The 13483-nt window shown below is 34.9% G+C and overlaps 1 long non-coding RNA gene and 1 pseudogene across 1 annotated transcript; both read right to left on the reverse strand.

Moving 5' to 3' along the window:
* Positions 1-1849: 1849 nt before the first annotated feature.
* On the reverse strand, positions 1850-8435 carry LOC121807037 (annotated as a pseudogene).
* Positions 8436-11287: 2852 nt separating this feature from the next.
* On the reverse strand, positions 11288-11969 carry LOC121805449. The gene is made up of 3 exons (XR_006051483.1): positions 11868-11969; positions 11679-11789; positions 11288-11582 (listed from the first exon to the last, which is right to left on the reverse strand). It is a non-coding gene; the product is annotated as an uncharacterized LOC121805449 (long non-coding RNA).
* Positions 11970-13483: the final 1514 nt, after the last annotated feature.

Consider the following 13483-nt stretch of genomic DNA (forward strand, 5'->3'; position numbering starts at 1 on the left):
TTTTATGAATGCCAAACAAAATATACTATCAAGAGAGTTTAAATCCAAAAATAGAGCAATATTATAGATATGAAGAGTAAATCCAACAATCTTTCAAAAGATAAAGTTAAAGAAACAAGAAAAATATCCAAAAATAGCCTAGAAGAAGCAGCATTAAGAGCATTAGCTGGGACGCCCTAAAGCCCGCCCAATACACCGCCACATCAGCATTTTATCCTCATATTCACTATTGTTTTGTTAATTAATTTAAATGTTTTCAAATATGTCAATGCAAAATAATTAAAAAAAATACCACGATTAATTAAAAACGGCAAATCCTACATTGATTAAAAAAAAGTTTTATCCGAGTTAGAAATGAAAAAAAAGTTGACTACTCTACAAAACGACAAATTACATTTTATAGTGTAATTTGAGTGTGGAAAAGTGAATGGGTTACAAATGAAGCTGGAGTAGGAGTATTTATATAAATAAATTTTTCGGAATTAAAAAAAAAACAAAAACGCGTTGCATCGTTCGCGTCGCCCACAGTGGGCGGACGATGCCCTATCATCCGCGAATCATCCGCGGACGATCTATAGGGCGCGGACAATCATCGACCGCGCACTCATAGTGGGCGGACGATGGCGTACCCGAGGCATCGGGCGGCCTATCGTCCGCCCCATTGAGGATGCTCTAACAGATGCACTTGCTCTATGCAAAAGCCCACGGGTTCTCTCGCCGGACATCTTCTTCCTCCTCCGGTATGAAATCATTCTTGATGTTGAAGGTCTTCCTGATCTCCTCTGGACTTTTTCCCTTGATCATGTCAGCAACTGTCTGGAAAGTCAGATCCAGAAGGGTCTTGATATTCAGGTAATTAGCAGCCTGATGTGAACAAAAGGGAAAAAAACAGTTATATTCAGGTAGCACAAATGAGGCGGTAAAACAAATTACACCGGTGAGTAGGTAGTAATTACAGAAATAAGACTTAATTTTAATGCAATGATCAGAAATAAGCTGGTAACTATACAATCAAGATTTTTAATTTTAAGTTATACATCAGGGATCAGTGGTTAGTAATTATACATTACTGTACAATTTTTCTTTTATAGATGGTTTCTACCTCTCCTAAATTTACGCTTTCCACGATATAGATATATATCAAATTCGATTCATACCAAATTTTATTTTCTTTGTTATTTAAATTAGTCAAACATAATTTACCATATTCCAAATTGTATTTTCATATATTTTCTTTCCTTGATTGAATTAAATTAATCTAACATGATTTACCATATCACGTTTTAATTAGTCAAACATACTAAATTATATTTTAATTGAATCAAATTACTTAAATATGATTTACCATATCACTTTTTAATAATTTAGATATATATTTCGGCATGAGGATCTTAATTAAGTTAATATCGTGAAACATGCTACATGTTTATTACTTATTTATGCATTATAATTACGTCATTGTTTATTATAAACATATATCACCATATCTAATTAAGTTAATTTAACATATTATTAGACTTTTATTAAATCGATTTTGACATTCATATATCGATAAATTATTTATTTTTTGGCTTCTAAATTGATTTTATTAATATTTTATTCAAGATTTCACTCTCATTAATAATCGGATGTTCAAATTCTTCCATTATAATTGTATCATCGTTTCATTATCGATTGTGCATTTTTTTCATCATGTGTATAATTTGTTGTGGTATTTGTTTTTATAACTTTTTCCATTAAAATAATATCTTTGTTCCATTGTATAATGTGTACTAGTATAATGGATTATGATATATTTTTATTATGATATATAATGGATTATCGATTGTGCATTTTCACAGTTTCTCTATGAAGTTAATTAAAATTGAATTGCATGACATTACATAACTTCAAAAGGTGGACATTACACTGTACATATATTCTAACGACTAGCTTCTGTTTTTTCAGCATGTTAAATTAGTTGCTTAACTACCTGAACAAGTTCAAATTAATCTGCAGAAATCCAAATCATATAAACACTGATCATTCAGTAGTCCTCCATCTGCTGAGACGGCGGAGGGCTCGTCCTCGTCTTCTTCGCACCTGTCCAAACAACTCCCACAGTTCACAATCACAAGTCGTCGTGGTGCTTGTGGTGGTGGCTTAGTAAAGAGCAGGTTCTTGCAAAACAAGTCTTACCGCGAATCTCTACTTCTCTCCATTCTTGGACGAGCGCGCAGCAACAACACATGAAATGCGACAAACAATCGTCAAACAAACCACCCTGCAAGGAGTTAGATCTTGATGTCTCCATTATCTTGCATAGACAAAACATAGAACTTAACAATGAGCGAGTTACGCACCCTGATGTTCAGAGTCCTTCGAAGCTTTCTTCTTAGACAACATGTGTAACAACAACATGATAGTATCAGGGAATGGGCCATTATCTCATTACAAGCATCTGCTGAGGCTGTCAAATGATAAAAATCCTTGCTTAATACTTTCCTTATGCAATTACAATTATCAGAAGAATGCCACCGCAATCATTCAAAATGCCGTAGATGTACTCACATATATCCTCACTAGTTGCCACGGATGCTATCTTTGAAATCGTATCGCAAGGATAAACGAAGGTCTTTACACCTGCCATCAAATTTTCAAAATGTCATCTCATATACTACGATAACAAGTACTAACTCGAACAAAGAAGTCTTCATCTCTAGGGAAATCAAACTGAGGCTACATTATGCTTTGTTTGTGCAAAATTTCTATCACAAGATAATGCGATGATGAGGAGAGAACATACACAAGGAAGGTTCTGAACAGCAGCCGAGTAGATCTGCATGCCATTCGTCTTGCCAAACTGGTACCTTGGTTGAAATTATGTTGTCCCCAGAGGACAACGCAGCTTCTCTACAATCAGAAATGTCGAAACAAATTACTCCAGTTAATCAGATTGTGAGAAAATGGTATATGCAATGGCGCAAGACGAACCTTGAGCTCTTTGAATTATCATATTTTCTTGAATCATCCTCATTGGCAAGATGCTCCTGGTCTGAGGCTGACATCTCGGAAACTCTATGTGACGAGTTTTTCTCTGCCACAGCTGCGCAGTTTCAGTTACCTCAAGCAGACGCTCGATTACATGACAGTGGCTCACATCCATATTAGATTGTGAATGATGAAGCTCGGCTTCAAGCTTCTCATGTTCTTTCTGTAGTGCCTTGTCAAAAGGCAAATTCGGATAAGAACAAGAAAAGCTTTTCTTCAAGACTATAATGTCGTTTTCAGAAATCGCAACTTGAACTTTTCTGTCATCTTCGTCTAATGTGTACTCGCGCTGATCCATCTGGATTTCTTCAATCCTCTCCTGTGTATGTTAAGACAATAGAATTGTATTTCCAATGTTATGAATTAATACTACCTTAATCAAATAATGATTGATACTAACAATACTTTGGAGAACAAGAATATGCTTCAACACAAATAGCAACCTTCTTCCATCCTTGGAAAAATAACATCAAACTCAGCCTTCACCTCTTCATAAAGGTAAAGTAAAACTAAAAAAAATGTGATGCCCTAATACGAGCATTATTAGTTAGATAAATTAAGATTTGCATATCTTTTCCACATCTTTATTTTCTTGTTCATTAAGTTAGTTATTAGCATTATAAATATCTTGTTCATTAAGTTAGTTATTAGCATTATAAATAGGAGTTATGATAATCATTTGAGAAATCAATCAAGAATATCTCGTTCATAATCTTCTCTAAAGTGAGACAACCGTCGTGCTCGACGGGCGAGTCGGGCACTCGCCCGCGACAGACATTTATCGATCGTCAATCTACGGTCGCCGATCAGTAGATTGATAACCCAACTCGCCCGCGACAGACATTTATTAATCCTCGCGACAGACATTTATTAATCGATCAGTAGATTGATAAATGCCTGTCACGGGCGAGCCTGTCAAGGGCGAGTGCCCGACTCACGGGCGAGTGCCCGACTCACCCGCCGAGCACGACGGTTGTCTCACTTTAGAGAAGATTATAAGATTATGAACGAGATATTCTTGATTGATTTCTCAAATGATTACAATAACTCCTATTTATAATGTTAATAACTAACATAATGAACAGGAAAATAAAGATATGGAAAAGATATGCAAATCCTAATTTATCTAACTAATAATACTCGTATTATGCCCCCATAAATAAGAGATTCATAATCATCAAATTAAAATATGATTGCAATTTACAACCATCTGAAAATTCCAAAAAAATTCAATATTATGACTCAATCAATTCAACCAAAAGTCACAAGGCCACATCCCCTTTTGACTTTAATTCGTGATGTAAACAACAATTATCAAAGCATTAATTCAATCATAAATTCAAAATCTCCAAATTACATGTCACGACCGCCCACCCCAGGGGTGTTACAAACGAGGCGATCGTGACCAAGGGACAAACATTAAGAATAGCATTTAAGGATAACAGTTCATAAGAAAGGCTCAATTAGCTTAAAAAAATAATATATATCAGAGTGTATGATACACAGAGTGCAAACTCGACTTTAGCTCCAAACAAATGGGAAAAGCTCAAATAAAATCAGAGTGTCTTTTCAACAATCAGCAACTCGAGATAAAATTATCTCAACAATACTTGGCGGAAGCATTCGAGAGTAGAATACTATTATGTATGAAGACATAATATATTCAGAAAGTTTTATTTACAATCTTCTTCACTTTCATGCTCAACACCCACCGCGCTCGTCACCGCTCAACCTGCACATAGGGAAAACACATGCAGGGCTGAGTACTTGGTGTACTCAGTGGACACGTGCCAAAAATATTTTCATAACAACTGATTTTGTCAAGCCACTCTTTGAGTGAACTCGGAGTTTTAGGAAAAGTCCGAGAACACTAAACATTTTTCTTTTCCTTTTCAAAAGCGATCTTTCGATCTATTTTCCTGGAACATATGCCGCATCTGACAAACCCGATTTCACTATCTCTTGTTCATTCATCGTTCCTTTCATCATTCATCGTTCCTTTCATCATTCATCATATCTTAACATTCAAGTGCCGGGGAAGTGGTTACTTCCCACGGTCTCCCATCAATCCATTCCATTCATCGTTGCAGTCAGATAGGCATAGTTCCAAAACAAAATATGGCTTGACATAACCTTTTCAACTTTTCTTTCCTCAAAACGTTTTTTTTTTTTTGAAACATAAAATTTCTGGCAGTGCGCAGTTCATTTGAAAAATTCGCCAAAAATTCATCCAATGCCCAATAAGGCTGAAATTTTTACAGGACTCAGAAGACACTTCAAATTTTCATCTAGTTCAAGAATTACATCAAACGGAGGTCATTTGATCGGTCAAACAGAAAACGAAACATTCTGGCCGAGAATACCAGTTTATGGCAGAATTGCGCAGTGGACTTCAAACATTTTTCAAAAATTCATCTTTCGTCGAACGGGGCTGAAATTTATACGAGACATAGAAAACACCTTGAAATTAACTCAGTAAAATTTTCATACCAAAATTCGATCGTTTGGTCAGTCAAATACACGTTGGAATCTACTGTCCGAACACCACAGATTTCATACTCACAAATTCAAAATTTGAGTTTCTTCCTCAATCATCCAAACATAATTTTCTCATGCTTATAACACGAAATCATGCTTGATAAGACTCTCTTAAACATGTTTGCACATAAACTTAGATCATTCACCAAAGATTCAAATCAAACTTCACACAATTCAATCAAAAAATCGCATAACATCACTTTCATTTAAAGCACATAAATCACATAAAACATGATGCTCAAACCGATATATATTAAAACGAAAGCTCTTGGAAACACTTTAGTTCAAAATCCCACCTCGATCGTTTAAAGCCTTCACGCCGTGCTCCTCTCTTTCTCCTCTCGGTGGAAGGTAAGGCTGCACTTCCTTCGATCAAAACGCAGCGCCGCTGCTGTCACGACGCTGTCGGTGCAGCCGCCGATTCACCGGAAGAGCTGCTGCTGCCGGGGCCGCTGCCGTCGCTGCCGGGAGACGTGAAGCCGGGAGGACGCTGCTGTCGCCATCCAGCCATCCCTCCGTCTCTCTCTCTCTCTCGGTTCGCCGCACCGCCGCCGCCGCTGCCACGAATCCGCCGTCGCGGATCCGCCGCCATCGGCTCCTCCCTTCATCATCTTCTCCTCTCCATTCCTCTCTCGGCTCCCCCTCTCTCTTCTCTCTCTCGGATTCTCGATTGCGAAGTAAAAGAAATGAAATGGAGGGACGTTGTATTTATAGAAAAAATTTTCATAAAAGACAAAAATTCACGTCTTTTCGTTTTCGATTTGTTGTCGAAAGTGTATTTGATACGTGGTTTATTCTTTCGTGTAGGTATCATTTTGGGCTCGTAACAATTGGGTTTCAAATTCGGCTAGGAAAGAATAATTGTTTGGCCCCAAAAGTGAAATACTTCTCTCGACAAAAAGAAACAAGGTCGGAAAATTTTCAAGTGCACAAACGACGGTCCTTTCAAGAACACAATAAAAAGGTAGAAAAAGTCGGGGTGTTACAATCTACCCATCTTAACAAAAATTTCGTCCCGAAATTTGATCGTCTTACATAAACAACTCGGGGTACTTTTCTTTAATTCCATCTTCTAACTCCCACGTGGCTTCCTTGGAACCATGGTGTTTCCAACACTTTCACGAATGCTATCGACTTGTTTCGCAACTCTTGTATCTTCCGATCTAGGATTGCCTCTGGCCTTTCCTCGTAGCTCATGTCGGGGTTTAGGATCACTTTTTCTTGACGAATCACATGCTTGGGGTCAAACACGTACTTGCGCAACTGCGACACTTGGAACATGTTGTGCACATTCCCAAACTGGGAGTGGGTGTTGAGCATGAAAGTGAAGAAGATTGTAAATAAAACTTTCTGAATATATTATGTCTTCATACATAATAGTATTCTACTCTCGAATGCTTCCGCCAAGTATTGTTGAGATAATTTTATCTCGAGTTGCTGATTGTTGAAAAGACACTCTGATTTTATTTGAGCTTTTCCCATTTGTTTGGAGCTAAAGTCGAGTTTGCACTCTGTGTATCATACACTCTGATATATATTATTTTTTTAAGCTAATTGAGCCTTTCTTATGAACTGTTATCCTTAAATGCTATTCTTAATGTTTGTCCCTTGGTCACGATCGCCTCGTTTGTAACACCCCTGGGGTGGGCGGTCGTGACATTACAATCCAGAAAAAGTAGTTAGAGAGAGAGAGAGGGGGGGAATTTTGCCCAATTACCTTAACCCTAGTATTATCAAGGAGAGCAATGAGGGGGATAATCCTCAAATAGCGATCAATTTCTTCCTGAGCCATCCGAAATTGGTAGACGATGTTCCAACCCATGGCCATCAAATAGAGGTAGCTCCGCTCCTGGCAGCTATTGACGAGCAGATAAGCCCGGCGCAGAGCATCCTCGAGCTGCTCCAACGGCTCCCGCGTCTCCGGGTACCTCTTCAGCTCGGAAATCTTCAGCTGCTCCAGCAGATTCCCGATCAGCTTCACGTGCTGCGCGAATTCCTTGCAATTCTTCTTGTGCATTCGGGCTCTGTTTGCTGCCTTTACTATTAGACCCACCAGCGCCACCCCGTTCAGCCCCGTCAGCTGTATGATGTTCGCGGCCTCGCCGAAGTGATCCCACGCCGACATTTTTGTGGAAATCTCTTTGGAAATGGAGGAGGAGAAGAGGCTCAGAGATTTATGGATTTGGAAGAGGGAATGGAGAATCTCTTTGGAAATGGAGGAGGAGAAGAGGCCCAGAGATTTATGGATTTGGAAGAGGGAATGGAGAAGCAGGGGATGAAAGTGAGAGGCTGTGCCATGTGGAAATGGCAACTCATCTTTTTCAACTGTTACAAAGGTAAGAGAGGGAAATTGGATATATGCACGTAATGAAATACAAAATCTAAATATTGCATGAACTCCAAATTACGATTGGAACAATTAGAAAATGTCAACAGATGACAAAATAATAGTAACAAAAAATGTCACCACAATGTCTACTGTTGATGTTGTGTTGACATCAAAATCTTGAAATTTTATAAAGTATTATAATTGTGATGAAACTGTGTTAATACTGTGGTATAGAGTTTGAAGTTTGTACATTATATAAAATTTAAATTTTGCACTACCCTACTCAAATATATCCAAAAACTGTTAATACTAGCTGTACATTTTTTTAGATAAATACTCAAATATATCCAAAAACAAGCCAAAAACACCATGTCTCATGATAATTGGAAATATGCAAGGTGTCATAAAAACTTGAAATTCTTAAGGTTTGATTATGGCTTAAAATTCGCACAGACTTAAAATACAATTTAAAACTCTCTTGAGACAACCATTTTCTATTTTGAGTTTATGAAAACGTATTAATACTTCTCATTTTTCATATAGAAAGATATTCATTCTTATATTAAAGTTGTTTCATTTTTGAAATTGAACAGTTTAAGTTGTTGCATGTTTGAAATTGAACATTATATATATTAAAAGATTTTTTCTAGTACCCTAAATTAATTGAAAGGAGAAATTAAAATAAAATAAGTAGCAGCACTGATTTCTGGAAATTTAGCTTTAGTGAAAAGTGAAAAGCACCTTTTGTATATGCCTATATTATACTCCCATCGTTTCATCATAGTTGAGTCATTTTTCCATTTTGAGAAGTTTCCTCATAGTTGAGTTTCCCTATACAATAACTTTTTTCTCTTTCTTACTTTACTCTCTCTTACTTTATCCTCTCTACTTTATTCACTTTTTACTTTATTCTCTCTATTTTTTCCCTCTCTTACTTTTTTATCTATTTATTTAACACATTCAACATCAATTTCGTAAACTCCGTGCCGAAAAGTTTTGCCTCAACTATGAAGAAACGAAGGGAGTACTAATGATAGATGGATTTGGTGGATGATCATGCTAGATTGCTAGTATGATAATGTTTCTCGATAGTAGAAAGTGGGGATTAATTTAATGTGGCCACTTTTATATTCTCATTATATAGTTGTTTTCACGTGGCCACCCAGGAATTTAGTTTGTGAATGTGACAAATGATCAAATGAAATTCCACTTACATTTGAGGATGCCAACATGAGATTAGTTGAAAAAAATCGTAGTTAGCAACTCTTTATGGAGTTAGGTCATCATTATCATTTTCTCTTTAATGAATAATTGGGAATTGAATTTTTTATTGGAATTCCTAGAATAAGAGTTGAATATCGTCATTTATAAATTATCATATCCACAGCCTGACCTCCAATATAAGTAATTTCTTGAAGCCATAGTCATCTTCAAAGGATTTAACCATCATCAATAACACCAAAAAGTCTTCTCTAGTGGTCCTCATTTCGTGGTTTGGAACCTAATTAAAATGGGCACACATTTCCCATCCCTTCATTGTGCCTTTGTGGATGAGGCATGAAAACACACACACACACACAAAGATAATGATTTATCCATGTTACACATAGTGTGCATCATTAAATATTTCAAACATATCCATCTTCACATTTCACTATAAATCAGTGAAATCACAATTTATTCATTTCAAAACTCATCTTCAAGTCCTTGTAATAAAATGTCACATTCTTTCAAGGGGTTGGTCCATAAATCATCTTCCAGTCCTTTTAATAATGGATAATAGTCGTTTAAATCATGAGATTTTGTCAAACTATGACATATTATGTAAAGTTTGAAAATAAAATAGTATTTTAGTGTTCAATTTAACTAATAAAATACATGAATGTTAGTACTAGTATTTATCAATTTACAATTTTGCTTTTTGGATAACTTGTACTCCTAGCTACTCGAATTAAAAGATAATTACTAGTACTCCCTCCGTCCGCAAAATGTGGTTCATGTTTGACTTGACAAGAGTTTAAGAAATGTGAATAAAAGTGAGTTAAAAAAGTTAGGGGAATGTAGGCTCTACATTTATGTATTAGTTTTATAATAGAATGTGGGTGTAATGAGTTAGTGGAAAGTGGGGTACATTAACCAAAAAAGGAAAAAAAGCAAAGTGGACAACATTTCATGGACGGGCAAAAATGGCAAAACTGGACAACATTTCACAAATGGAGTATAAGGTTAAATCTCATTTGAACATATTTCGCCTACAATCATATTAGGGTGTGTTCGGTTTGCAAGATTATATCCCGAGATTAAATTAGTAGTGTGTTTGGTTCATGAGATTTAGTCCTCAACTCAATCCTAAATGGATAATCATGAGATAATTAGTCATAGTTAACCCCCTATTACTAAAATAATTTCACATTTCAATCCTAGATTATATCTTGGTATTATTTTATCTAGGAAACCGAACACCACTTAAGAATACTGAAATAGAAATCGATTGTGATGTATATATCCTGTAGTCGATGTCGACGACGCTAAAAACACGCCTAAAACGTCATATGTATCCTAATGACTTGAAATCCATACAGTGCCGTTTTCAATAAATTATAGCAGTAAATTGCAATTGTCAATATATAGCTCAAACTTTGATTAATATTTTCCTTCATTTCTCGCGTTATTATTTTTTATTGAATGGTTTATTGCTTGAGTATAAATGGGAGCTAGAGCACAATTCTAATCAGATTTTGAGCCCCTAATACACCCCACAAACGAGATTAGAGCCTTAGAGGGAAGAAGAATATTTCCATAACATATTTTCTAGAATTAGATAACTGTTATTTCAATATGATTCGAAACCCTGAATATTATAATTGGAGCTATAGTTTTGCATTGAATAGGAATTTGGGGATAAAAACTTGTTTGGGGAGAACTTGCATTGAAAAATATTTACAGTAAATGACATATGTAATTTTAATTTTTATACTTTTACTCTCACTATTTTGATGACACAAGTTTTAAATCTAAATTCCTAAAATAAAAGACAGGTTAAAAAAATTTGAGTAACATAACATTTATTTGTTGTAAAATAGGAGAACTAATGGTAGGTTGGTCATATGGCAAACTAAGTTAAAAATAAAAATAAAAATAAAAATAATAATAATGTAGCGTGCCCAGTGGACCCATTAGATTGAAAATCAAGTACACCCCACCAATGGGAAGATCCCACGTGGCATGCATTACATCACTGATTCAATTCCAAGCTAGGCTATAAGTCTGTTTATTTGTTTCTACTATTTAAAATGGAATGTATACTATAAATGAAACATTTGTTTTTCAGCACAATATATTTTATGTAATACTGTTTTGTGAGTTAATAAATCGAGAATAAAGTAGATATAAAAAAATAGGATAATATTGTTTCCATTTTAACAAATATTTCATTTTTAATTGGACAATCCAAAAGGACAACGTTTTATTTTTAATGGGACAGAGAGAATAATTACTATTGTAGGAACGACAATTTGGTTTACAATGGTTGGCAAAATCGATGTCTGCTTTGCAACCAACACTTCAATTTTGATAGCATCGGACTAGTGATCGGGTAGACATGTGCAAAGCCCTTCGGAACAGTATGGCTTACCGTCATTGCACGGCGGGCACTCCTTGTCCAAATGACATAGTGTTTCATCATCTGAAAATTTATTAGGGGTCGGTTGATAAGGAAGATCGCACCTATAAGGACGACTAATACATACTCGTATAGAGGGGCTAGGGAAAGAGATTCAACCTGATTTAACATTGCCTTGGATGTCCAAACAAGTGCACATCCCATCCAGACAGAGTGGCTCACCAATTTTGCATGGTGGGCAGACCTTGGTGGTATCACACACTCTTCCACCTGAAAATTCATTCATTAATTTTATTAATTTAATTAATTAAATAAATGCATATTGAGAGAGAGATAAAGAGGATCAACCATGACAGCCAACGACAACTGCAAGTAGAAGAGCAACCAAGAAAATCATCCTTTGAGAAACCATTCTACTGAGTTTTATGTAGTATAAGAAATGATTTTGTTAGTGTTGAGTGAGTTTTATGATTTTCAACTAGTGGTTCTCTCCTTATATATAAGTGACATGCTGTGTCATATCACGAATGTGGTAATAGATCTGATTTAATGAAAATTGTTACTATTAGTAATTGTATATCGTTATATTAAATTTTTGTAACTCTTTCTTCTCTTCATATACAACAATTTGCAATAATATTTTAGGTATATACTATATAGCATTGATTTATTTTTTCCAACTAATATATGCAGTATGTACTAGCAATTTGGATTGATTTGTTTTTTACCCTAATATATGTAGCTGCAATTTGCAATAATATCTTCAATGATGATAAATTGCCGGAAGTGATCACCTAATACATTGTATGCTACATTTCTATTATAAAGTGGACAAGTGGATCTTTATTTATGAAAAGAAAAGTTATTTTCAATAAAATGTTTCTCTTGCACTTCTCCCCTTGATCTCTATTATTTTCTTCCTTTTTTCTCTCTACTATTTTTAATTTAAATAATTATGTTGACTTTTTATTAATAAAAAATAATTATGTCAATTTTTTATATATTCCAAATATTTATATAAAAGTATCTAACTTTTACTTATTCCGAAATTTATAAAATTATCAAATTTTTTTATTGCTTTTTAATATCACCAAAAGATATCTACACAACTGTTCAATTGGGTGATGAGTTGATCTTCTTCATAGATATCTACACAATTCCTCTGGATTTCATTCAAAACCCACAAAAATATGGTATGTTCAAATTTTCAACAATTTAACAATAATATAATTATGATTTAATCACAAAATTTTGACCATAGGGTTCAAGGTGCGAGACATGTTACCGAGCACTTTCCCGATAAAATTCTGAGCAATCTACAATATTTCCGAGCACCAAGCAAAAAATTGGATATATTTTATCTAAATATTTGCTTTAGAAATATTTGATTTACCTTAGTTTATGAGATTTCCATAATTTTACAAATTGTATACAAAAATTAGATCTACATATTTCCATATATAAAAGACACCCTTTTCATTGTACTGATCTTCCCTATTTCCATACTTCCATATATCATCCTCCCAAACGAACAAGCATTTTGAGATTTAGAAAATATTCTTTTAAGTCTGAGTTTTTATAAATAGTTGAAGTTAAATGGTATATTGCAAATTGCAATTACATATATTAGGAGAAGAAACAAATAAATGCAAATTATGGTTACATATATTAGTAGAAGAAACAAATAAATGTAATTTCCTAAATAATGCCAATTAGTCAAATGATGCTAATTAATGGGAGGGAGAATCATTTTCCTAAATCAATGCCCAAAAAAAACACCTCCATCATGATATATATTACACGTCATGTCACATATATATATAGGAGAGAACCACTGGTTGATCATCATCAACTCACTCAATAGTCAACACTAACTAAATCACTCCATACAATAATATTCATAAATCTCATGCAAATGACTTCTCATACAATAATTTTCTTGGTCACCCTTCTACTTGCAGTTG

Source organism: Salvia splendens, chromosome 1 (assembly GCF_004379255.2).
Source record: "Salvia splendens isolate huo1 chromosome 1, SspV2, whole genome shotgun sequence".
In the NCBI taxonomy this organism is placed as follows: domain Eukaryota; kingdom Viridiplantae; phylum Streptophyta; class Magnoliopsida; order Lamiales; family Lamiaceae; genus Salvia; species Salvia splendens.